This window comes from Mustela erminea, chromosome 6 (assembly GCF_009829155.1).
Source record: "Mustela erminea isolate mMusErm1 chromosome 6, mMusErm1.Pri, whole genome shotgun sequence".
Lineage (NCBI taxonomy): Eukaryota > Metazoa > Chordata > Mammalia > Carnivora > Mustelidae > Mustela > Mustela erminea.
The window spans coordinates 29,540,825-29,567,812 of NC_045619.1; the positions used below are offsets into that span (position 1 = coordinate 29,540,825).

General features: G+C 37.2%; 1 long non-coding RNA gene across 1 annotated transcript; it reads right to left on the minus strand.

Annotated features, from left to right (window-relative positions):
* LOC116593039 lies at nucleotides 1–25,938 on the minus strand. Its single transcript, XR_004286720.1, has 4 exons — nucleotides 25,827–25,938; nucleotides 19,738–19,801; nucleotides 17,858–17,923; nucleotides 1–66 (listed from the first exon to the last, which is right to left on the minus strand). It is a non-coding gene; the product is annotated as an uncharacterized LOC116593039 (long non-coding RNA).
* Nucleotides 25,939–26,988: the final 1,050 nt, after the last annotated feature.

The following is a 26,988-nucleotide window of genomic DNA, read 5'->3' on the forward strand; positions in this document are numbered from 1 at the left end:
CCAACAGGTGAAAAGAATTGTATTCTGTTTCCCCACATGAGGTTAGGGTCATTGTGCTGTCCAGTGCTGAAAAACAAGGAAGAAAGGATAAAAATCTCAAACACGATGATTTACCTCCTCTTTCCTATGTTTTTAGAATTTGTATCTCTTAAAAACTAATTTTAATTAGACGCTTTAAGAAAACATTTCTAAATTTGTAATCATTATTTAACCTTTTTTAGTATAACCTTTGCTCTTTCTATAACATTTGATACATAAAATGTCAATGAATGGTAAGCAAAAAATGCTGTTAGGTCTTTTTAAATGAGTGAATATTCAATATTTTTAAAGTTTTTTTTTAACAGCACACTTATATTTTTAATTTGTTTTGTTTCTGAATAGACTACCTAAAAGAAGAATTTTTTTAAAAGATTTTATTTATTTATTTGACAGAGAGAAAGGTCATAAGTAGGCAGAGAGGCAGGCAGAGAGAGAGAGAGGGAAGCAGACTCCCCGCTAGAGCAGAGATCCCGATGCAGGGCTCGATCCCAGGACCCTGAGACCGTGACCTGAGCCTAAGGCAGAAGCTTAACCCACTGAGCCACCCAGGTGCCCCTACCTAAAGGAAGAATTTTAATAACTATTTGAATTATTGAATAATTGGATTCAGAATAGCAATGAAAATTTATGTTACAATACTATTTCCATAGGATCTCAGACCCAAGCCCTGATTTGGTATGTGTCTCTTTTTAAGTTGAATATTACATGTTCTCAGGAAGAAAGTGTCTTAATGGGTAAGAAAAAAGAGAGGCATTCCAATGTTTTATTCATTTCTTCTCCCATAAGTGAGTTGACATTTGTTTCTAGTTTCATACCTGAAACTTACAAATTAAGGGAATTTGTACACAATACTCAAAAAGACATTACAGAAATTAGTTGAAAGAAATCAGTATCACGCTTTTTTTTTTAAATATCTTCTTTGCCCAGGATGCCTTTTATTGTAGCTCAGAAAAGTAAGCATTCTTTGCTCATTTATATTTAAGGCTTACATTATAGTCAATATGCTTCCATTATTCCTAATTCTAATATATCTTATCTAATCATCACTATTTTCATATTTCTAATAAACCAAAACACAGAACTGAGGTCTAACTAGCACATCACAAACATGAGTTTTTTGTCTCTAGTAGACTTTATGGGGGAGGGGGGGCTGTTTCTCTTTTATCTATGATTTTCTTCATTCTTAGACCAACACTTCAATGTTAAAGACATCTAACATTTTGTGCCTATTTTCTAAAAGGTGAGATATATAACCTTAAAAGATGCTCTACTTATTCAAAGTGCTTATTTTAAATGTCCTCTGGGTTGAGGTGGCCTTTTCTCAGGTATCCTACAGAGAAATAAAATAAAATGTAACAATGTTCCTATGGCAGAGGAGAAAATATTTCATTGTTGGCTAGAGTTAAAACTGAGTAAAAAATAATAACTGTATGTTGACTGGACGTTCCATTGCTCTTTCAGTAGAAGTGTAGAAGAATAACTCTTTTTCATAGTTACTTGGTTATTGGCTACTAACATAGTCCTAAAGTCCCTTGGCAAGGAACTGATTCTCTTCTTTTAAAACTCAGTCAAGAATTTATGGTTTAAAGGGGGGAAAAAAAAAAAGACGATGATGAAGAAGAAGAAAGTCACTTCCTGGAGGCCTGCCTGGTTGAACAGGTTAGGCAGTGTATTTTTTGCAAGGTTAACCAGAGTATAAATGTAACCAAGTATCATGGCTCCGCATGACATGGTGACTAGAGGAAAGTTCTTGCTCAGACTTTCTCCCCCAAGCTTCGCACATTATCTGTGGGACACAATCATCTCAACTCAACCAGTTCAGATCTCAAGAGTTGATCAAAGCCATGTATGAGGTGAGAGATTTAAATGATATTTGTCTAAAAAGTCAAATAGATTAAAATTCAACATAGTTTTTGTTTTAAAGACTCTTTCTCCTTCCTAGAAATACACCAACCTCCTAGATAATAGAGTGAAAGGATTACTGTAAGAGACTCAAAGAGATCATGCCACACATGAAAAACAATTGCGATTATCAAGTTTACAGACCAAGTAAGTGGCTTTTGGAAGACTAGAGAGCTGAAATTTCAACTCCTTCTTTCCATGGCTAGGTTCCAGTCTCTCATATACTACTCACAATAGACAATCTATGTAAAGGCTCATCTGTCTCATTCTTGTGAGAGTCACATCTATAGCAGTGGTAGCCATGCCCCTTCCTCCATGACTCTCTCAAGATACATGTTAGTGCTTCTTTTGTGTCCCCAGTTTACGGTAAACAAGCACCTTCTATAGCCCTTTGGGTATAGGGAGCTTCTGGAAACAGGTCAGCGAAGCTGTCTGCTATAATGTTGGGGCAACCAGACCCTCTAGTAGGTCTTCAAGATAAGGTACTGGATTTTTTTTTTTTAATCTGATTGCTTTAGGGCATTCATGATAGGATCCACAATGCAGCCCTATTCCTGGGTCAGTGGCCCTAATACTTCTAGAACCACCGTCAATTTCAGAATCAGCTTAGGGATGGGTCTCAAGTGTAAGAATTGTCCCAGTTCCTGATATTTGCTCATTTGTAGTCCTTTCTCTCCCCAACTCTCCCACCCTCAAAACAAACAAACAAACAAAAACCCACTTTCATTTCCCCTCAGCATCTGGCTCTTTCTTTTTTTTTTCTTTTTCTTTTCTTTTTTTTTTTTTTTTCGCTAGTACAAAAGAGCTCATGTTAGTTATTTTCCCCAACATGATAACTTAAAGGTCGTCCAGGATACACCCAGGCACTAGAAAACCAGACCCATACATTCCTTAGAAAAGCAAGGAGGCATATCTGCCATTCCTTCCTGGCCAAGAACTCCCTTTTCATTGACTTCCCGTGCTGCCAGATATTCAGGAAGACTTCTTGCTACATCAATAAGAACAAAACCCTAGTTATGTTCTCAGCAGTTCATTTTTCAAGTCAAGTCTTTGATAAGAAGCCCATGAGAGTGAAAAAATCCTGCATCTGAAGAGAATCAAAATCCCCTTCTGTTCAAGAGGCAGAAGAAAAAATTAAAACGAGGAGAGGAAGAATGGAGAAAGGAGAAAAAGGAAGGCAAAGGAGAGAAGAAGATAGAGGGGAAGAAAATAAGGTGGGAGAAAAGGAAAAGAGAAGGGGAAAGAGGACTTTCAAGGGAGAGAAGAAAAGAGAAAGGGAGAAAAAAATGAAATTTTCATCATGGGATAGAATACCTTAAAAGGCAATTCTTCAAGTTTCTAGACATCTTTACTGTGGTGATAGGCTTGTCGAGCCTTGTCACAAAACGGTAAAAGAACACCATTAAGTTCGAAACAACAAAAGAGTGCCCTTGGTGAAGCATATGACAAGCCCTATGCACTATGAGCTGTAAATGGGTACCTTAAACTTGCTGATGTCGTTCGTGATTGCTCACCCCAGACTGTTACAGTGGTGATGTTTTGCTGAAACCCTGCCAGGTGACTTTTGAACTCAGAGCCTCTCTAACCCAGTTCCTTATTCATTAAATAATCTGCCCTCTTGGAAAATAGTCTGTGTGTACCGGGTACCTTGATTGGGTACCTTGATTGGGCCCACATGACATTGCCTCTGCCTCTTGGGCTTTGTTAAAGTCTGGATGACCGCATAGGTTCCTACCAGATAAGAAAGCAAATGGACTCACTGAACTTGCAATTTGAATAAGGCAGCAAATCAAGCTCACTGAACTATAATCTTGCCCACAGGAAATTAAGCCATCATTTTTAGGGTGATGATCGTAAATGTTGATTTTCCTGGTGGAATTAACTAAGGTTTCAATAGGTCCCTAATGGGAAATCCTGAATGTTCCAAACCAGCAGAAACCTATGTGACTAGCCATTACAGGTTGCACAGGACTGAGACATTTCCCGGAATGTGGGACCTTCAGGATTAAAAGAGGGAAACGCTTGGGCAAACCAAGAGGATTGGGTTACGCTTAAAGACCTCCCACCACTCATCATCCCCGACTCACCTTCCTCAGACTCAGCTTCAAGACTTCCTTGGCAATTTTCTAGAGTGGAGCTTCTGCTTTGTTTTATAGACATCTGTTGATGGAACCTGCTTCTCCACTGAGTTCTCGAGGTGAAACTTTGTCTCCTTCATTTTTTATGTCCCTGAAGCCTGCTATATTGTATGGCACTTAGAAGAGCTTGCTGAACTGAGCCATCTGAGCAATAGAGTTGATTCTCTGCTGAGTATCATCCCCTGAGGGACTGTTCTAGCCTCAGGGAAGAACTATATTTTCTGCACTGTGTATGCACTGCCTGGCTACCTAAAGTGGAACTTGGCTTGAATGGGAATAGAAGCCATCTAAAAGCTTTACCTCCCACTGCAAACCGTATGGTTTTCCGAATATATTCACAGTGGCTAAGGGCACAGGTCAAGAACCAGACTGGTCTGAGTTCAAGCCCAGTTTCCACAATTTACTAGCTCCGGAGCCATGAATAAGTTACCTAACTTTTTTATGCATCACTTTCCTCACTTTGGTATCTCATAAGTGGGAAGACTAAATAAGACACATGTATGTGGCAGGCCTAGCTCTTCGCTGTCTGGTGAGAACCTAACAAGGGTAGTTCACATTATGCTATTTGGGGTTTTCTTTCTACACTCCCAAGAGAGCAAACATGAGAAAAATTAAAACAGTATGTATCCTAATATCTCCTAAGCTCTTTTTAAGCACCAAGGCCCTACCATTGTGGATTTTTTATTTTTTTATACCAAAATTGCCTCCTATAATTATGATATTCTGCCGGTGTCTGTAATGAGCCTGACACTACAATCTAAGGCAACAATCACCAAGACCTGTACTATGTCCATGGTGAGAGAATATCTTCATCTCTCCATCTCTCCCTTCTTATTACTTAAACTTCCCATTACGTGAGCCATTTACTCAATTTTCGCTGAACTTTTCACAAACCAGAAAGTCACTGGACTTGGACCAACTCCTGTAAAATTTTACTGCACTCTGAGTTATTGCAAAATGATTCCTAAGAGTTAACGTTTTACTTTTCTTCTAAAATAAGGGATTTGCCTAAAGGAAGAAATCTCCTTATAAGTACTAATGATCCTAAATCCACTGTTTTATTACTCTTCTAAGAACTGATAAATTTATCTGAACAAAGTTTAAAGTCATCAGTAAAACACAGGTTATTGGTATAATATCGCCTTTCCTCCTCCTTTTCCTCCTCTTTCTTCTTTTATCTAATTACATATTTAATGCTTACATACCCAAAGAATTTATCTTCTTTGGGAAGGGAAGATTGGAAACAACACAGGAATAATACTTTATTTAGGAATAAATGCTTAAAGTACATTGTAACATTGTTATGTCTTCCAAAATGCTCTGTTAGAATGTGACTATAAAATGCTGCCATGGTAGGCATTTCTGATGTAATGTCATATATGTATTCCTACAAAACAATTCATCCTGCACTGAGGCCTGCACTGAAAATAATAGAGCACAGGTAAAACAGGGGAAACCTTCTTAAATACCCAAGTGACATTGAGAATTCGGAGATGAAAAACTAGAGGCATAGTTTTTTAATCCTCCAAAATCTGCCTTAAATAATAAATATAACAATAAAATGATACTAAAGCACCTACAAAAAACTAAGTGATAAGCCATCCCCTGAAAACTAAAATCCAAGCAAAAGAGGATAAACCACCCTATATATTTATAGTGATATGTTAAAATGAAGGCTGTAAGAGAGAAAATATCGTATGCACTTGATACATGGTACATGATACATGCTCTGACAATATAAATCCAGTACAACTGTCAAATATGGGAGGAAAATAAAGAGACTGTATGAAAAGTAGAATAAAAATGAGGAGACCGTATGAAAAGTAGAATAAGCTTGCTGACCATCTCATTAATAATTGGTAGCTAAAGACATTGAATCCAATCAAATGCTATGGAAAGATGCAGAACACTAGCTGATATGAATATATCTTATAGTGGGGACCCAACATACAATGAAGGGGAGGAAATAAATGGGCTTTTTTTTCCCCCAGCTTTATTAGGCTATAATTAATACATATAACTGTTAAGGTTTTTAAAATGGTTTCATACGTATACTTCGTGAAGGTTTGATTAACACATCAATCACCTCACATATTTTCCTTTTTTAGGAGAGGGGTAGAACACTGAATTTCTTTTCTCTTAGTAACTTTCAATTATACAGGATAGTATTAACAACTATAGTTACCATGTTAGACCTTATGCATTAGATCCTCAGACCTCAAGTCAACTTACAACTGAAAGTTTATACACTTTTACCAATCTATTTCCATCACTGCCCAGCCGTTGACAACCACTTTCCTACTCTCTGTTTCTATAAATTCAACTTTTTTTTTTAGTTTTTGCGATTATACATATAAATGATATTCTACAGCATTGTATTGTGCAGAATGGTTATTTCACTTAGCATAATGTCCTCCAGGTTTATCCATGGTGTCCCAAATGGCAGGATTTTTTTTAAGGCTGAATAATATTCCATTATATACACACACACATACACACACACAATGAAAGCTTGTAAGAGAGAATATATATCACATTTTCTCTCTCTGTTCATCAGTCAATGGTCGTTTCCATAATTTGGCTATTGTAAACAGTGCTGCCAGAAAACATGGGAGTACAGATATCTCTTTGAGATAATAGTTTCATTTCCTTTGGATATACCCAAAAATCCGATTGCTAGATTGTATGATAGTATATTTTTAATTTATTGAGGAACCTGCCTCCAATTTCCAATAGTGGCTGTACCAGATTACATTCCCACTAAAAGTGTACATGCATTCCTTATGTTCCACATCCTGACCGGCATTCATTATCTCTGTTCTATATTAACCATCCTAACAGGTGTGAAGTAATATCTTAGTATGGTTTTTATTTGCATTTCCCTTATTATTAGTGATGTTAAGCACTTTCTTACTGACTTGCTGGCCATTTGGGGTTTGGGGGGGAGTTTTTTGTTTGTTTGTTTTTTGTTTTGAAAAATGTCTATTCAGGTCCTTTGCCCATTTTAAATTTTATCCATTGCATTATCTGAGTTTCTTGAATATGTTGGATATTAACCCCTTACTAGAAATGAGGTTTGCAAATAATTTCTCTCATTCCGTAGGTTGCCTTTTCATTTTATTGATTTTCTCTGCTGTACAGGTGTTTTTTAGTTTGATGTAGTCTTATTTGTTCTTTTTGCTTTGTTGCCTTTTGTTTTGGTGTCAAATCCAAAACAATCATTTCCAAGACCAATGTCAGAAGCTTATCTCCTATATTTTCATGTAGAGGTCTTATGGCTTCAGGTCTTATATTTAAGTCTTTTAATTCATTTTGAGTTAATTTTATGTATGGTGTTAAGACTGGGGTTGAGTTTTATTCTTTTGCATATGATTGTTCAGTTTTCCCAACAACATTTATTGTTTCAAGAAACTATCCTTTCCCCATGGTATACTCTTGGCCCCTTTGTCGAAAATTAGTTAATCATATGTTATATGTTTATTTCTGTTCTATTCCACTGATTTTTATGACTGTTCTTATGCCAAACCATACTGTTCTGATTACTACAGCTTTATAATATAGTAATACAATTTTTTCATAATATAGTAATACAATTTTGTGACATAGTTTAAAATCAGGAAATGTGATTCCTCTAGCTTTTTTCTTTTTTCAAGATTGCTTTGGTTCTTTGGGGTCTTTTGTGGTTTCATACAAATTTTAGGACTGTTTTTTCTAATTTTTCAAATTTTAGGTGTTTTTTTTGTTGAAAACACCATTGGAATTTTTATTGGGATTGCATTGAATCTATAGATTATTTTGGGTAGTATGCACATTTTAACATTAATTCGTTTAAACCACAAACACAGAATATCCATTTGTTTGTCTCTCAATTTCTTTCATCAGTGTCTTACAGTTTTCAGTGTACAGATCTTTCACATCCTTGGATAAATTTATTAATAAATATTTCATTCTTTTTGATGCCACTGCAAATAGGATTTTTTCCCCTAATTTCTTTTTCTGATATTCAGGGTTAATATATAGAAAGGCAACTGATTTTTCTATATTGGTTTTGGATCCAGCAAATTTCCTGAATTGGTTTAGTTCTAATAGTTTTTGGTGGGGTCTTTGAGGCTTTCTATATGTAATATCATGTCATCTGCAAATAGAGACAACTTTATTTCTTCTTTTCTGATTTACCTGCTTTTATTGCTTTTTCTTGCCAAATTGCACTGACTAGGACTTCCATTATCATGTTGAATAAAAGTGATGAATGACCATTTTTGTCTTATAACTGATCTTAGAGGATGATATTAGCTGTGGGTTTGTCATGTATGAGCTTTTTATGTTAAAGTGCATTCCTTCTATACACAGTTTGAAGAGTGTTCTTGTAATAAAATATGTTGAATTTTCTCAAAAATATTTGCATTTATTGAGATTGTATGATTTTTATCCTTCATTTTGTTAATATGGTATATTATATTTATTGATTTGCAGATGTTGAATAGTCCTTGCATCCCTGGAATAAATCCCACTTGATTGTGGTGGATGATCATTTTAATAAACTGTTGAATTTTATTTGCTAATGTTTGCTTGAGGATTTTTGCATTTATGTTCATCAGGAATGTTGACCTATAATTTTCTTTTTTGTAGTGTCCTTTTTCTGGCTTTGATATCAGAGTAATGCTAGCCTTATAAAATGAATTCAAAAAAGAAGGGTTTCCCTCTCTTCTGGCTTGTTTTTGTTATTGTTGTTGTTGTTGTTTGTTTGTTTGTTTGTTTGTTTTTGGGGGGGTTGAGAAGAATTTGAAAAGGATTGGAATTAATTTTTTAAATGTTTGGTAGAATTAATCACTAAGCCATCTGGCCCTGGACTTGTTTTGTTGAGAGGTTATTGCTTACTGATTTGATCCCCTTACTAGTAATTGGTCTGTTCAGATTTTTCTATTTCTTCATGATTCAGTCTTGGTAGGTTGTATATTTCCAAGAATATACCCATTTCCTCTAGGTTGTCCAATTTGTTGACATATAATTCCTCATAGTAGTATCATATGATCCTTTGTGTTCATGTACTATCAGGTGTAATGTTTCCTCTTTCGTTTATAATTTCATTATTTGAATATTCTCTCTTTTTTTTCCTGGTAAATCTAGCTAAAGGTTTAAATCCATGAGGATTTAATAATTCTAATAAAAAAATTTTAACAGGGTCACCATTGGTAAAGTAAGGCAAAAATTCAAACTTCTCCTTTGTGAACTTAACTATCAGTATGGTAAATACAAAGAAATTTTGCTTTGTGAACTACTTCAGTGAATACATGAGGAAGAAATCATAATATTAGAATAACACGATTTTGCAACTTGTAATGAATTAACAATTCACTAATTGAGCATCAGTGGCTCCTGACATCACAAAAAGAGTCAACTAAAGACTTAGTGCCTCCTGATGAAAAAACACAACATTGCTCATGACATAGTCATGTCAAAAAATAAGATCTACCCTGAATTGAATCAAGCCTGTATATGCAATTACCAATTTACAAAACTACAAAATACGGGGAAATCCATTAGTTGACACTTACGGGATGCAAACAGCACAACCCAGAGTGTGAGAAAACTTACAGGACAAAAAGCCACATTTCTCCTACAAATAAACCAGAATGAAAAAAAAAAAATGGAAAGACATATCAACTAATTACATTGTGTAGAGCTGATTTGTATTGTATCCTGATTAAAAAAAAAAATGAACAGTCAAAAAATTATGACAGATAAGACTATGGAAATTTGAATACTTATTGGATATGGATATTTTATGATATTAAAGAATTACTGCTAATTCTTTAGCAATGGTATTATAGTTATAATAAAAACAAATAAAGGGATTCCTTATCTTTTAGAAATACATGCTTAATATTTATTAATGAAATCTCATGATGTTCAGGACTAGTTTCAAAATAATATGGAATGGGGAAATAGGAGTATAGATAAAAATGTATTGTTCATGAATAGTTAATTATTGACTCTAGATGATTGGTACATGGAAGTTTATTATACAATTCTCTCAACTTTTATAGAAGTTTGAAATTTTCCGCAATAAAAAGTTCTTTTAAATGACAGCACACACACATGTATATAACCTAGGCACATTTCTCACCTTCTCATGTCTTAGCGGTAGAAAAAGCCTGAAAATATGACCTAGCATAAAATTATATCTAAAACATTACCCACTCTTCCTAAAAACACAGGTATTTGCAGTGATCTCTGCCAAATGGTGAGATATTATCAGTCCACAAAAGAAAGAGCAATAGAAAAGAATGTTTTTATAGTAATTCTCTGTGAATTGCAGAAAAATTATTGTATACACTATTATCTGTGCCAAAGGAACCCATCTCATCTTGTTGGGAACAATATGGTAATGGAAAGACAATTTAGTAAAGAACTCAAGAATTTACATAGTGGGTTCTTCCTACTTGTATCTTCTTAGAGGTTGTGGATTATGCTTCTGCCTCCTTTAGCCTGGAGTTTCCATGACCTTCAATTTTCTTGAGAAAATTCTAGCAATTTAGCTTTTCATGACCGTAAAGGGCTCCTTCAATAATGGAGCTGACTTCAGCATGTTTTCCATGCCATATGAATAAAGGGAACTTAAGGACAGTGGGTGGTGTTCATGCCAGGCCAGATGGGTTCTCTCAGTAAGCCTTATAGTGTCTCTGCTGCCAGTTTACTATGAATTGGAGGACAATCATGCACAAAATGGCCCAAGCTAGAGCCACAGGCAGGAAGTCCAGCAATGTCACCCACCCTGCCCCTATCAGACAAGTATGCTGAGAGCCCAGAAGTCCTTTCCTAATGTCCCAAAACACATATGTTCATCTTTATAAAGTATTTATATGAGAACAGTACATTTTCTTAATATTGGTTCTATTTCCAAAGTTTCATTTATAATGCAAACAATGATACTTTTGAGGAAGCATAAAAGCTTGCTTTCTGTAATTAGAGTTTACATACCAGAAGAACACAGAACATTTGAAATGTCCTATAATTGACTTTTATAACACACAGTCCCAATAAAACACTGCCAGGGTTTCATTGTTAGAAGCATTGGTTCAAGACCTCTTTCTTTCTTTCTTTCTTTCTTTCTTTCTTTCTTTCTTTCTTCCTCTTCATCATCATAATTACTTTTTGCTTAGCACCAGTTATATGATAGGTCAGCATACGGTATTCCTGGGGATACATATTCTTACATAGTATTTCCACCTCCACTTCCTTTGAGGAGGAAAAAAACCATAAAATGGACTATAAATAAATAAGAATAGAATCATAAGTATTACCTTTAATCTTCCCAAAGTAAATATAAAAGTAAATTGTTCTCAAGCTCCAGTACCATAAGGCTTACAAGTTACTTAGAACCTAGTACATCTCACTGTCTTGTGATTACTATTAACCTGTTTGTCATTTACTTCCATAATTCTGTACCTCAGTAGGGGCAGGAACTAGGTTTATCTAACATACCTTTGTAGACTTGGCATCTAGCACATAGCAGGGGCTCAATTCGTATTTGTCACATGAATTAGTAAATGAATCAATGAGCAAATACAACTCACACTGATTACATGGTGCCAAGATATGATATCAAGTCATTTTACTGGAAATAATTCATAAATTGTCTCATTTAATCCTCATAAAATTCCTGCAAGAAAGATATTATTCCCATTTGATATACAAGGAAATTGGAGCTCAAGGGACTGACTCAAGGTCACATGGTGAGGAAATGGTGTGGAGTTAGGAGTCCAATCTAGGCCTGATGGATTCCAGAACTCTTAGTCTTTCTGATTCCCCAGTCTCCTGCTTCTGAGTGTTACATAGTCTCCAAAGGGGGAGGAAAAAAAGAAGCTGGTGGAAAGATCCTGCCTTTACAGACTGGGAAAGGTGACCTCAGAGTCACATACAAGAGTAAGGGCACTGCCCCCACTCTAGCAGAGCAGCTGACTCTCAGCCAATAAAGAAAAAGTTGAAATATGCTCACGTTCACACACATTTATTTGCCTTTGTATGGCTTTGGGCTGTGTTCTTTGTTTTCTTTTAAACATATCTTTTTTTCTCTTTTTAGTCATATTTCTGAAATAACAGAACATCGTGTTCTGTATCAGATCTCACAGCTGCACATAAAAGAGTGCACCTCAGAGTCTCCTATTTAAAAAGATATGGAAATGCTAGATTCCAGTGAGTCTAAATATTTCTTTATTACATTTTGAGGGTGAAAGAAACAGTTTGTTCATCTTTTTCTTCTCCTAGGGCTATTAAACACGGTAACTCTGTCCCTTCTCACCTTGGTGGCTTTTTTGCAGTTTCAAATTGTCCATAGAGCCAACCTCAGGATTGCCTGTCCTTCGTATGATACATTCAGTTAGGTTCAGTTCTGTTCTTTTTCTGGGACAGAAAAAGAAAGAATAGGTATTTCTCATGCATTCAGCACCTTCACAGTGGTATGAAAAGGGAAAGGAATGATGTTGGTCTACACCATTATCAGTGAGGTGCTACTTTTGTTTAAGATACTTGCTTTTTTTTTTTTTTTTACACTAATTCATGTTTCCCAGATGTTTTTGCCTAAGAAATACCCTTTGGATCGTGAAGGCGAATATGATGTCATAATAGATGACATATTATCGATAAACCTAGTTTATCATACTCATCAACCAGTAAATTAGTTGATATCTACATACAAAATATTTAAACAGGTGCCCTGAAGGATTAAAAATAATCCTCTATTCAAAAATGAAAGTTAAAAACCAAATATCCATTTGTTCTCAAGGACATAAATTTCATTAAAAGTTCAAATTGTCTCTTCACAGATAAAGTCAAATCACAAAAATGCCATTTTTTATTTATGGTGAAGTATACTTTCAGAGGGATTTTTCAGAATCCAACGGATGTTTGTTCCTAATCGAGGAATGAGGAAATGGTTTCCGTGCATAACAAACAAATGAACTATTCCTTTTCTTCATATCTTAATGAATCAAAGAATCTCAAAATTTTTACATTAACTTTCAAATATCTTTTGAGGTCTATTTTAAAGCAATTGCACAGTTAAATGACAGAAGTACTAATATGTTACCAAAAATGTCCCCCTTATCTTCTCTTTAGCCAATTATCATCACCACATGATAAGTATATTATTTACCAATTATTAAACGTGTACAGTTATCAAAGGAAACTTTTGGCGTTTGTCTATCATTGTTTCTCTATCTTTCATTGTCTTCTCTAAAATTCTAGCCCTCCATGAAGTATTTTATCAGAAGCTAAGAAAATCAGTCATCAGCACAATCTAATTATTTTTAAATACACCAAGAATGTAATGATCTTTATGTGTCTGTCAGCTTCTTTGCACTAGATCTATATTTTGTCTCTGTTTTGCAGAGTACTTTGCCAGGCACACAAGGGAGTTGAAGAGATAGTAGTTGATGGTAATTATGATGCATCCTTTGCTTGTTCACAAGGGACATTTGCTAAAGATTAAAAATAAATTCACAACTAATTGACTACCAGCCATAAGCTATACTGCTGGGATACTAAACCACCAACTGGAAAGAAAATGACTGAGCAGATCTTGCCAAGGATGAACCCAAAGATTAAAAACAACTTCCCTACTTGCCTACAACATACCTAATCAAATGAATGGCAACTTCAGTATTTCTGTAATTCTCTAAAAGGCCTACCTTAGGGTGTGAACATTTAGTTGCAAATGTTGAGGCTCATAATTTCTTTTACCCCAAAGTTGTCCTTTCAAGCCATCAATAAACAAATATTTATTAAACACCAACTCTGTGCCTTCTCCTTGTAGACTCTGGGCTGTAACCATAAGTAAGATGCCCATAATTCTTTCCTTCATGGTGTTTACCCAGCAAGGAGGGAAATGGTAAGAGACTTTAGTGGTGACATAGAAATATGAGGAAGAGAGTAATAATGTATTCCAGTGTCAGAGACACCTTAGTTCCTTTTATTCTCTTTGTCATACCTCAAGTTGAAAGCAGGAATCTTTCTTCTCCTACACCTTGTGCATGAGAGATGATCCAGGAACTCTTAGTGATTATCTTTCCCAAGGAAACGTGATTCACAATGGTATAAGAACAATCAACTTTCCTAACAAGACAAGTGGAGGAGCAATAGAGAAGCACTGAGAAGTTAAGACTGGTTTCTTTGAGGGCTTAATTCTACCTTAGAAGCTAACCCTGTCAGAACAAACTTACAGCTGAGATTTTTCTCTCAGCTGAGATGGGGCAGATCTGGACATTCTCTTTTCTTTCTTTTGACCTCTTGTCTGCCATCTTGCCTCCTCTTTCCCAAACCCTGAGGTCATAAATTATGGTTCTGTGGTAGGAGTTATTGATGTTACCAACATCCTATCTTCCTCTCTTGTTGGTCAGACATTTCTATACCCCCTTGAAGTTAGGTGTGCCCACATGATAGCTCTGGACAAAGGAAAGTGAATTGCATCTGGATCAGGCATTCCATGGCTTGTGCTTGACCCCCTAGGTCTTTCCCGTCTCCTGCTATGCTGTACTCTGCGGCTTGGGGATTAGATGGCAGTGTCATAAGATGGTGGAGTCACCTTCAGCTTTAGTCCCTGTGTGACAGTGATAGGCAAAGCTTTTTCCGAAATCGTGAATAGGAAAGAACCTGAAATTCTGAGGTTGTTACTACAGCATAACTTGGACTATCCTGACAGAGATAGATAGAAGAGGAAAGAAACTAGCTAGTACTTATGGTCATAGGGTGTTGGCAACCGAATACATTTATTCAACAAGTTTTTGTTTGGTTTGGTTTGGTTTTTTTGAGTTGCTGCTAAATAAGTACCAGGAATACAGAGGGAAGACAATAAAATCACTGCCCTCAAAATGCTTGTTGTCAAGTAAAACCAACAAAGACTAACAAACATACAAACCATTATGATAGAAGTTGACTAGAAAATCTTTTTTTGTTTGTGTGTTTGTTTTCTAATTAGCCAAATACACTAAGGAAAAGTTTGGAGGAGTTTTTGTCTAATGGGAATGCAACTGAAAGTTAGAGCTCAGTCCTGCCATGTTTGTGTAAATCATTGCTACTACTACTACTACTACTACTACTACTACTACTACTATTTTCATCATCAACCTATTTATTATTAAAGAACATGTGTGACTTTAGGCAAGATACTGAACTTTTGTTTGCATCTTTAAAATAGGGGAAGAATATTATTCCTCCCTTTTAGATTACTGTAAGTGGTTAATATCCAGTCGTCTATGTACTTAACGTTTTTAGGGCAAAAAGAACATCCCAGGCAAAGTGTTTAGTGGAAAGGCCCTGGCTGTGGCTATTAGTAGCTCTGTGCAGTTGAGCCATTTCCCTGAGCCTTGATCTTTTCATGTGAGTCATTCCACAGGTGCCCAGTGAGCATTCAGTGTGCACCAGCTACCATGCTATGCTCTAGGGATAGGCCAGTGAATAGGAACGGTCTTCCCACTCTACAAACCAGTAGGGAATGTGAACTTTAAACGTTAAGTATTATGATAATTAATTGCATAATTACAAATGTATTAAGAGATACAAGGAGATTTTGCTGCATCGTATGTTTGAGAAGCCTAAGTGGAAGGAGAGTCATCAGGGACAGCCGGTGATTAAACGGAGTCCGGAAGACTCTGTCAAACCAACCAAACAATATTTACCTTGAAGGTGGTTGTAAGAATTTTAAAAAATTAAATGTGAAATTCCTGGAAATAGTTGGTTCTTAATGGATGTTAGTCATTGAACAGTGTCTTAAAAACCTGTGTGTATGTGATCAAAAACAAAATACTAAAAGAGGAATAAGTGATGGAGTTTTTAACCACATATTAATATATACTTTACTACTCTCATTGCCACTATCAATTTTAAAACATTGCACTGAGCCACTTCATAATTGTGTTTTTATGTTTCCCCTGACATCTCTCAGTTCAACCACTGGGGAAGCCCCTGTCTTCCTGTCTGCCTTGTTTTGGTTTTGTTTCATGTACCTTTCCTGGCAACGGGGTCCATTTAGTTGACTGGTTACCATAGAAGCCTGCTTGCTCTGAAGGGTAGTTAGTGTTCTAGAGAAGTCAGCAAACTACAGGAAAGGAAAGACTGAAAAACTCTTGCTCAGATTGTGAGTCAACAGGTAAATTTGATTCACTTAATTCCACATTACTTCTAGGTGGGGTCTAATCTGGGGTACAAATGGCAACTTAATGGTTTTATTGCTTCAATATAGGTGTTCTGTCAAACCATTTTTATCTCTATTTGCATGGCCATAACAGATTAAATAAGCAAGTCTCTTGATTTTACCTCTTTATTTTATTTTGAGGAGTAACTTTCTTTTTTTTTTTTTAAGATTTTATGTAGTTATTTGACAGAGAGAGATCACAAGTAAGCAGAGAAGCAGGCAGAGAGAGAGGAAGGGAAGCAGGCTCCCTGCCGAGCAGAGAGCCCGACACGGGACTCAATCCCAGGACCCTGAGATCATGACGTGAGCCGAAGGCAGCGGCGTAACCCACTGAGCCACCCAGGCGCCTGAGGAGTAACTTTCTTTTATTGCTTCATGAACTTCACAGAATTTTTAGCTTTAGTTCCAATTGCATGGGGAGTGAAGAGGAATTATAAAAGTGTGTTTAATGGTGATAATTGTAAATGACATATAGAAAAAGACTAAAAACATAGGCTCACTCAAAAATGGGCATAGAGAGGGAGAAAGATATTAAACATCTGTATCCATGAGACTTTCAAACTGTATCCATAGAAAGAAAAAAGAAGTTATTCATAAATAGACAAGTGTGGGCTGAGCTTAAGCCAACATGGATTTCAGTTGAGCAAATTGTTTCATTCATTTGTAGAGATGGGAAACTGACATATACTTTGTCAAGCATATATTCTTTCCCATGACCTTTGAAGTAATATTACTGTTATTCCCATTTTTTGAAAGAGGAAATTAAAGTTCAAAGAAAAAGATAGAGGTGCTTTTATACAAGGACCCTATATCCTTTAAGAATAAAAAACACAGTGATTTTATTATTTCAGTTGAGTATATGAAGCAATTTAAGATTTAGATCATCTCCAGCATCTTAGAAAAAGTAACTTAAAAACACAAAGAAGGAGCACCTCAGTGGCTCAGTTGGTTAAGTGTCCAACTCTTGATCTTGGCTCAGGTCATGATCTTGGGGTTGTGAGATCAAGCCCTGAGTTGGGCTCCACACGGACCATGGAACCTGATTGAGATCTCTCTCCTCTCTTCCTTCTGCTCCTCCCCCCTCTTAAAAAATAATAAAAATTTAAAAAATAGAAACACAAAGAAGACAATGGTGACATCCGTTGTGCCATAAAAGCAGAGTTACACAGGGACAAGAGCACGAAAAACAGGGGCTTTTGCTCTGTTGTTTGTTGAAAAGGAAGCACTATGGCATTGGCAAAAATAGCCTTGCACTTTGAATCAATGGAAAGAAATCGGAAAGTCCTCTGGAACAGGTTTGGGCTTAGTGGAAAAATCATGTCCTGGTGCAAAAGTAATAACCATTATAGATAAATAACCATTTATAGCTTTTTATCTTGGTTAAACTGTTATCTTCCAGTCTGCAAAAGATAATTTGGGTTTGTTACAAAGTTTTTTTAAGAAAACACTCTGCCTCGTGAAATCCATCTCCCCAAGCTTTGCTCAAGCATTTGAAGGCATTCTCCGGATATCTTGGAAATAACATCTCTGAGAAGCAGAATGTTAGCCCTGAGTAGCATCTTCCTCTGTTGAATTATATTTTCCTTACCTAAGCAGCAGGTGGGGTTGGAAAGCAAAAGGATGTCCCTGCAGAGAATTTCTGGGCTTTTCATCCCTGAAATGCAAGATATGCTTTAGAAAACCAGCAGAAGTTCAGCATCCAAATCAATTTAACACTAAATGGGAAAAGCTCAGAACCACTGGAACAAAACGCTGATAAAGCACTAGATTACAGGTTTGCCACATGGTGAAATGGCCTCAAGAGAGGTGAGCTGAAAAGCACATGTTTAAACCCTTCCCTGAGGTTCCTAAAATTAAAGTTAACTCCATATTTTGTCCTCAGGAGAAAAATTTTAAGGGTTTACCCACTCTCGGGCTTTGCTATGGAACATTGAAACAAAAAATTAACATTACTTATAGGAAACCTGTATGATTATATTTCTTTATTGTGTTAAAATACACACAACATAAAACTTACTGTCATTTTAATTGTGCAGCTCAGTGGCATCATGGACATTCACATTGTTGTGCAACTATGTCTACCTCTGTCTCCAGAACTCTCTCTCCCCATCTTACAAAACTGAAACTCAGTATCCACTAAATAATAACTCACCATGACCTACCTTCTGGAAACTACTTTCTTTTTTTATTTTTATTTTTTTTAATTTTCTTTTTTCCTTATGTCCCACCCCTTGGTAACCACCGTTTTCTTTGCTGTTACAGTAAGTTCAAAAATAGTTTCAATATATACCACCTATAAATGTGGAGAGAGCGGAGAGAGCAAGATGGATTAACTCATGTTAAGTAGTGACAAAAGCAGCCAAGGGCATCACAGCTAAGACCAGATATTCCCCAAACCAGCACAGGTTGACAATACTCAGAACTGATAACTAGCAGAAGCAGAGGAGGTCTTCAAAGGCCTAAGACTGATTAAATCCCTTGAAAAGGAAAGGATTTCTGCAGCAAACTGTCAGCATCTAGACACTGATCATTTCATGTCAAACCACATCAAAAAGGCAACTGCCACTGCCACGGAAGGCTCTGCCCATTGACCTCTGAGCAGAACAGAGATTCTCCACGGCTTGAACATAAAAGGAGCACATGCTACAACATGTCCTGGACTGGACTGAGAGCTCATGTCAACTGTGCACTCATAGACTGACCTTGAGTTTTGTTCCTGAACTTCCTATCCCTTGTTGAATCTTGTTTGTTGTATAACTTTTTATTATACTTTTCCTTATGTGATGCATAAGAAACCAAGTTAAACATGTAGTGAAAGGTCATTGAGTTTAGAATCCTGAACCTGCTCCATAATTATGTTAATCTTGCTGTATGATTGAATAAAGCTGACACTGTGGAAGGACACAACTCACCTTCACAGTGTGCTAACAACAAAATGGAATCACAGCATATTTGTCTTTCTAAGTATGACTTATTTCACTTAACATAATGTCCTCTAAATTCAGTCATGTTCTTGCAAATGGCAAAATGCCCTTCTTTTTTTATGACTCAGTAATATTCCAGTATATAAACATATACATATATATTTATGTATAATTCCAAGATATATATACCACATTTTTGTTATACATTTCTTCTTTCATCTGTTAATAGTATTTCATACTACAAAATGCTTTGCATTTCTAGAATGGCCTTATATCATCAGGTATCATTATTCTTATTAGCAGTGAGTATAAATGACAGGAGTATATTCACCATGGAGATTCCTTCTAGCAAAATATTTACCAGTTCTCTTCTATACACAAGAGAATTCCACTCACAGTAATAAATGGAGACTTTACCAACCATAAGGCATACAACCTAGCAGAGTATGGTCAGGGACATGCTAAGATCAAGTACAGTTATTAAACAGACAAAGCCTGAAGTCTCCATGCCTATACACACTTGGTAAACAGCTAGGATACAAACCGTCAGCCCAAGAATTCTTTTGTTTCCTGCATCTTGCATAGTCTGTGTAGTTTGCTCTGAATCACTGTTTAAAAAAAAAAAAAAAAAAAAATCCCAATGATTCATTCTCCTCTAATCTTAGTAGAAAGCATTTCTACACCAAAGTGGACTTTACTTTTCCCTTCTACTCTCAGTCGGTATGGAGTCAGAGAAGGGATCAGGAGCCAGCTCATTAACCCCGTCTCCACCACAAATCACCGCTAAGACCTTGAGTAAGTCATTTCTCATCTGGGCCTTCCTTCCTTCATCTGTAGAGTGAGGGGGCTGAGTTGGAAGGTTCTAAAGTCCCTTCCAACTTGAAGATTCTGTGATAATACAGAGCTGTTCCCAGGTGCCTGGCAAAACTCCTAGTTTCTGTCTCTGTCGTTTCCCATGTACATTTAAATTATGGGTCCCTCAAGAAATTTCAATAAGAAGACTCCTTACCCAGGGTTAATTGCAAGTTTTAAAAGGGGGAAAGGGAAAACCCACACAAAGAGTTGTTGAAAACCCAGAGATTGCTACCAGGATTAGAATCAGCACTTTTGTCTTGCCAAAATTCCTCTCTGAAGTCACACAGGCCAATCCTCTTGCTAAAAGAGGCAGGTTTAGCTGGAATTGTCACCCAGCCTAACAATGGTGGGAATGTCAAGACATTATGAAGCTGCTGTCACATGAAATTGCACTTTTACATCTTTATCCAATATTACTAGCATCACCTGCTAGGGAGCAAAACCAGAAATGATCAACTTTTTTTAAAAAAGTGGGGAGGGGGTTGTTTATTGAAATCCAAGAGGATTCCAGTGCTTGCCCTTGATGTTCCCAGGGCTCAGGACCATGGTAAGAGCTTCATAGACCATAGACCCTCTTACTCTGGACATCACATTCCACATTCTCTCAAGCATTAATGTGAGTCTACATCTCATCCTAAATATAACATTTTTCTTCAAACGGAAAAAAAAAAATTATCATCTTCTTTTGAAATTCTTTCATTTTGAGGTTTCTCTCTTATTTTTATAGTCTATAATTTTTTTTTCAGATCTTGTATATTTTCGCTGGCTTCTAAAATGTTTTATTGCTTCTGGTGTCCAAAGAATTAAAATCTCTATGATTAACCCCATGTTCAAAATTCTTCTGAAAATGCACCAGATCATCAGAACTGGGTCACAGAGTAAAAACACCACCTGTGACACCTCTTCCAGATACTCCACCGACCAGCTCCATCCCTTAAACCTAGACTGTACTCTGGAGCCCCCAGAACCAATTCAGGCTGGGTTTTTATTTGAGGTCAGGACCCCTAAACTCCTGGTTAACCAAATCAGGAGAAGAAACAGAAGTAAATCAAAGTTTCCCTTCAGAATATCAAGTTGAGAACCATTCTAACATGGCCCTAAGAGGACTTCATACCTTCCTAGAAGTTGGTTCTTTCAAAGGTCATTGCAGACTGACCTTTGAAATGGAGCTTTTTCCACATGCCATGGCTATATTGACACAGTGCTCAGGTTCCAAGGATGGGAGTTTTCAAGGATAGCAAACTGACACCTGGGAAGGCAGCGATTATAAACCAGAAACTTTGTACTGCACTTTGTATTAGAAAAATAGTCTTCCAGAACAGACCTCTTCTGTATTCTGACACCTGGTATCTAATCTAGAAAACATTCTAATTGGTCTCATTTTTTCCATGACAAAATACAAGCTGTTGCCTGAAGAGGAAAAAAAAAATGCAGATAATCGTGATTACAGGGTCAAGGATCCATTTAGGACAGCAGCTCTCATTCAGCATTGTCTTAGACATCAAGAATGCATTTTGTGAAAGCTGTCCTTAAGGCTTTCCAAACAAAATCACCTTGAACCTTTATGAAATGGACTAAGTCAATCAACCCAGTGATAGTTGACACAGCAAGCCTATTCAAGAATATGCAGTTTAGAAACATATGTATGAAAAATTCCCTCTTAAAACATCTTAGACCTCTGGAAAATGCTGCCCCTTTTCCAAACCTTCCCTGCCCAAGGCTTTTTAGCACCCAAACATGCCTTAGGTGCTTAGAAACCTTCTGAGGTAAATGAATCCTTTTTCCTAAACCAGACGTAAAACTCATGCCAAACAGTGGTACCGTGTAGATAAACTCCATATTTTCCTTGAAAAATCTGAAATACACGATCTCCAGCCTAAAGAGAGGATCCCTCTATGAAATGACATTGGGTGACAAATAGCCATATTCCATTCCTACTGAGAAGTCTGCCTTCTTTCTTTATCCAGGATGAACGGCAAATGGCAGAGGGGAGAATGAGGGTATTGGGAAAGGCCTTTGCAAGCCCACACAGCTCTTCTCTTCTCCTAAGAAGAGTATTCACTGCATTTGTAAAAGAAGCTAAACAAATCTCTGTTATTTGTATTTCTTCTGCCTACTCTTGAGATAAAAGTTATAGCACATTTATCCATTTCTATATTTCAGAAGTGTGCTGCCTGGCCTTTTCCTGAGTTCTGTATTAGTTCATAGGAGAAAATGATAAACATTTCTTTGTTTTTCCTTTTTTTTTTTTTTCTTTTTTTTTTTTTTCTTTTGGTTTGTTTTCTTTTACCATCATACCCAATATGGTCCTGCTGACCTTATTGGACTGGGGTCTGTCTGGCAAACGTGATTCCCAGATGTCTCCCATCCCTTATAGCCCTGGTGAGGTGCAGAACAGCGGTCTGAGATGGCATAAGATTTGGATTCAACGGAATTAGCAGCTCTGTTCCGGAGCAGGATGGATGCTGGCAGCCTGGGGTATCGCCTAAAAGTTCCAGCCTGTGGCCCAGACCTGCAGACCAATGCGGGGAGCCTAGATGTCAAAAAGAATCAGCACCACACGCATGCGCGGTTCACACCCCTCGCTGCCGTGCCTGCCTCAACTTGTATTCAGAAATGCTGGGTCAGTGTGAACAGGGGACCTCAGCCCAGCGCCGCTACACTTCTGGTGCAGGTCGGCGATGGGGGGGTTGGGGGAGGAGGAGCGCTGAGCCAGATTCCTTATAGCCCCGTGCTGGGAAGATACATGGGGCCTCAGTGAGGGTCAGGTCTCCAGGCACCTCTCCTCAGCGCTCTTCTGGAACTGCTGAGAAATTTCTGTGATTTAGAGGTGACTGGCCCAACTTCCCTTCTTCCCGGGGACCAGGTTGTTTCTGGTTTGCGTTTTTCTCAGCTGATAGCAAGCACCAGATAAAATAGTGCCTCTCATCTCTGGTTTGCTAGGAAAGAATAGCAGTCTGCATATCTGGGAAGTTGTTTTTTAAATCTTTCCACTCATCCAGTTTGTGTGGGCGTTGCGGGCCGTGTGATGTATTAGCTGCACCACCTCTTTTCTACTAATTGTACATTGGATTAGACGGAATTTCTGGTGAAAGCAAAACCGTGCGGTCAGGGTATTATGGTTTTCAAGTAGGATTTGACAAAAAACAGGTAAGAACATTCTCCGAGGAGAGGCCTATGTCGGAAGGTAATTGAGTTAGGTGACTTATTAGGATTTTTATTGAATTTTAAGAACTTGCTGATTTGTTTTGCTCTTAGAAAGGGTACATCCACTGTCCTTTGAAAGCATATTAGGTAGTCTGCACCCGTATCCTCCGTGATTAACATTTTTGAAAGTTTAATTTTTAAATGCACGGGGGAGCTTACCACTGGGACTGTTTCTGAAGCCTGTTAGGTATTCCATAACCTAACTACTATGAAAATTTAGCTATTTGCACTGGCTTCTGATTAGAACTATGGATAGAACCCCTTCATTTAATAAATACTTTTTCTCACTAATTTAGAAATTGAGGGTCCAAGTTCTGAAATGACTAGCTACACTGCTATTTGGTGTACATTTTCACTTCAGGAGTTCCTTTCATCACATGGTGATACTTGGTTTAGTAATTTGTATTAATGTGGTTAGCTTTGGAAGAATGCTAAATGTCTTTAGTGAAGCTGTTCCTTTAATCCCTTAAAGAAGTATTTGACACCCCTGAAATTAATCACCATTCATCCATTCCATAGATATTATTGAAACAATGCAATGCTGAAGAGACTCTATGTGCTTTGGCAGAGGAAGATACAAAGTAAAAAAGATGCATATAGTCTCATCCTCAAGAGAGTTATGGTCTGACAGAGAACGTAGTCTGTCTTTGCAATTTGCAGAGCTTCATTTACCCCATACGACCTCAGAGACTTCCACTTCTGTGGAGCACTCCTGGGCATTTTGCTTCAGCTAAAATTTTGCTTTATCCCCAAAGATAGCTCAGGTGATTGACCAGTAGAGGGTGGTTTTCTTACCTCTGGAACCAAGTAGGTCTTCCATACAGACATTTTAGAATTAAACCCACTGACCTCAGATTTATGCTGTTTTATGATCTTGGCAAAAAGCCTCCTAGGCAGACAAATTTAAGATTTTCCAAACTATATGAGGCTAATAAGATGTTACCAGGAAAAAAAGAAGGTTCTATGTCTCTAGACATAGACAACGTCTATAAAACATTCTGCTCTTGTTGATTATCACTGTTCGTATTAAATGTTATCAGATGTCCAACTATCAAGAAATTTGGTTAACTTTGTTGAATCAAGCATTTTCCAAACGTACTTGAATACAGAGCTCCTTTTCAATAATGATTATTAACATTTCATGGGAAACCAATGTCCCTTGGAATATCATTTAGTAAGTACTGTTCTATACCAGGCAGTGGCAAACCTTTTATGTAAAGGCCGTATCATGAATATTTTAGGCTTTATGGTCCGGATAGCCTCTGTCCCAAATACTCAGATCTGCAGTTGTAACAGGAAAGCAGCCATAGACCATACATAAACAAATGGGTGCGGCTATGTATTCCAATACAACTTTACTTACAAAATAAGCAGTGGGCTGGATTTAGCCCAATGGCCCTAGTTTGCCAACCCATCCTCTATAGTTTCCACTAAAACTTTTCAAAAGAGCTATAGCTATACCCTGATAGCTTCCAAAGTCCTCTCACTGCATGTAATATTCAAAAACAATCAAGCCATTCTGAACTTCTATTTGTAAAGTATCATTTCAGTCTGAAACTAATATTAACCTAAATAAATGGTTACTGTTCCCATCAGAGGTTTTAAGTGTTTGCCAAAAGACAGAAAGGATACTGACTAAAGAACAGTGGTTATCACTGGAGGTGGGACTGCAAGGGACTTTTGTTTTCTTTGTTGTACTTTTCTGTAACATTTTTGTCATCAGAAACAAAAACAGCAGAATTTTTTTTTTAAATAATCCTTCTGTAGTGCAATATTTCTAGTGTCTTTCTCTTGTCTTAACAATAATGCCATATCTTATTTTCATGGCACTTGGTAATTCCCAGTGCCTTATATGGCCTTTATTTCTTATCCCTCCTCCCACTTCCCCTTTTAAGTAAAGCAGAGCAATACAAGTTCTGCTGTCAGCTTTCCTTGGTCTCTTTTCCATGTTTCCCATTCTCTCTTATAATTTAAAGTTTCATCTTCTTATGGCTATTTTCTAAATGTGTGTTCCTAGATCTGATTCATCTCCTCTTACCAGAATCTCCTTGGAATTTATTACATATGCCGACCTCTGAATCCGCCTAGACTAAGGTGTGCTCTATACCTCAGCCAGAGGACAAGGGCAGCATCCTAAAAGAACTTATCATAAATGCTTCTCACGGTATTTTCTCCAACTAGTTTCCTGGTATTTCTTTAATCTTTCCTTTTTGTACGAGGAATGGGAGGTAGAGACAGCCACAACTCTACATCATAGTGTTAGTTAATAAAAAAATAAATAAATAATGTTATGGACAGGAGCAATCTAAATGTATGTCCAAACACAAATATTCTGTTGACCTAATGACATTTCAAAAGTATTTCCTCCCATTTGAGCCATTTTATACCAGTTGCTTCTCTTCTTGACATTTAATGTTCACAGTAGTTACACCTCTAGTCAGCATTCACTATTAAACATCTACCATGCACAGAACACTTTATAGACATTGTGTAAATTAGTTCTAATCCCTGTATTTAAACATGTCAAGTGGGAATTATCTCAAGTGTTAAGGAAGAGGAAACTAGACTTACAGAGTTTCACCTATTTTCCCCAAGGTCGCAGATTCAAGAAATGCCAGAAATGGGATTTGCATTTAGTCCGCTTCATCTACAAAACCTCTCTACTCTTGCACACTGCCTTTTAGCTCTGTAAACACCAGTCACACTGTTGGGCAAGGCTAAAGTGATGAATCATGAGTGACAGGGAAGGGAAACTAGTAAGAGGAACATGGGAGTAACAAAGTAAACAGGAAGGGAGGAAGAAAAAGCAGAGAATTTAAAAACCCCTTAGTTATAAAGATATGTGGCTAGATTATAAATTCTATCAAGAAAGGTTCTAATTCTTTTATTCCTTTATCTCTCACCCTGCCTAGGACCAGGGCTGAGAAAAGAATGGATACTTAATGAGGACTTATGAAAGCACCCTTGATTAATACACTGTGGACTGAGTATCACCATTAATCACAACCTACTCTTCCCCACCCTTAAGATAGAGTATAGCAGAGGTCAGGGCAAGGTGTGGTAGATTCAGAGAGGCTTATCAATAGAAGGCATTTTAAATACCCATAACGATCTCGTCATTAAACTCTCTGACCCAAGATAATATTTGAGAAAGTGCTGATGGCCAATAAACCAAAGTCCTGTCTTTGACTTTCAAGGAATTGAGCTGATGAGAAACAAGTTGGATTTCTGTCAATGAACTGGGTAGGTTCTAGGGCTTATATTCCTAATTATTTCTAAGTACTTTCTATAAACAAGGCAATGGGTAGATATTATGCCTGGAAACATCCAAATACCCAAATGTATCTGATTAGAATAAATATGCCTTAAAATGTCATTTTGTTCACTGAAATGTCCAAATAGAGAGCCTCTATGAAGAGGGAAAAAGCCATCTTGGTTAAACACTTCAAAAGAGCTTTGTAAAATACTACTTTCCCTGCACTGGTGATAATGTGTCTGAATTCTGGTTCTTAGTGAGAAAGCTATCATAGTTCAACTCTGGGAGGGAAAGCCTCTGGCTCCTTCAGAAAATCTCAGTGAGGGGGGCGCCTGGGTTGCTCAGTGGGTTAAGCCTCTGCCTTCAGCTCAGGTCATGAACCCAGGTTCCTGGGATCGAGCCCCACATCGGGCTCTCTGCTCAGCAGGGAGCCTGCTTCCTCCTCTCTCTCTGCCTAGTTGTGATCTCTCTCTCTGT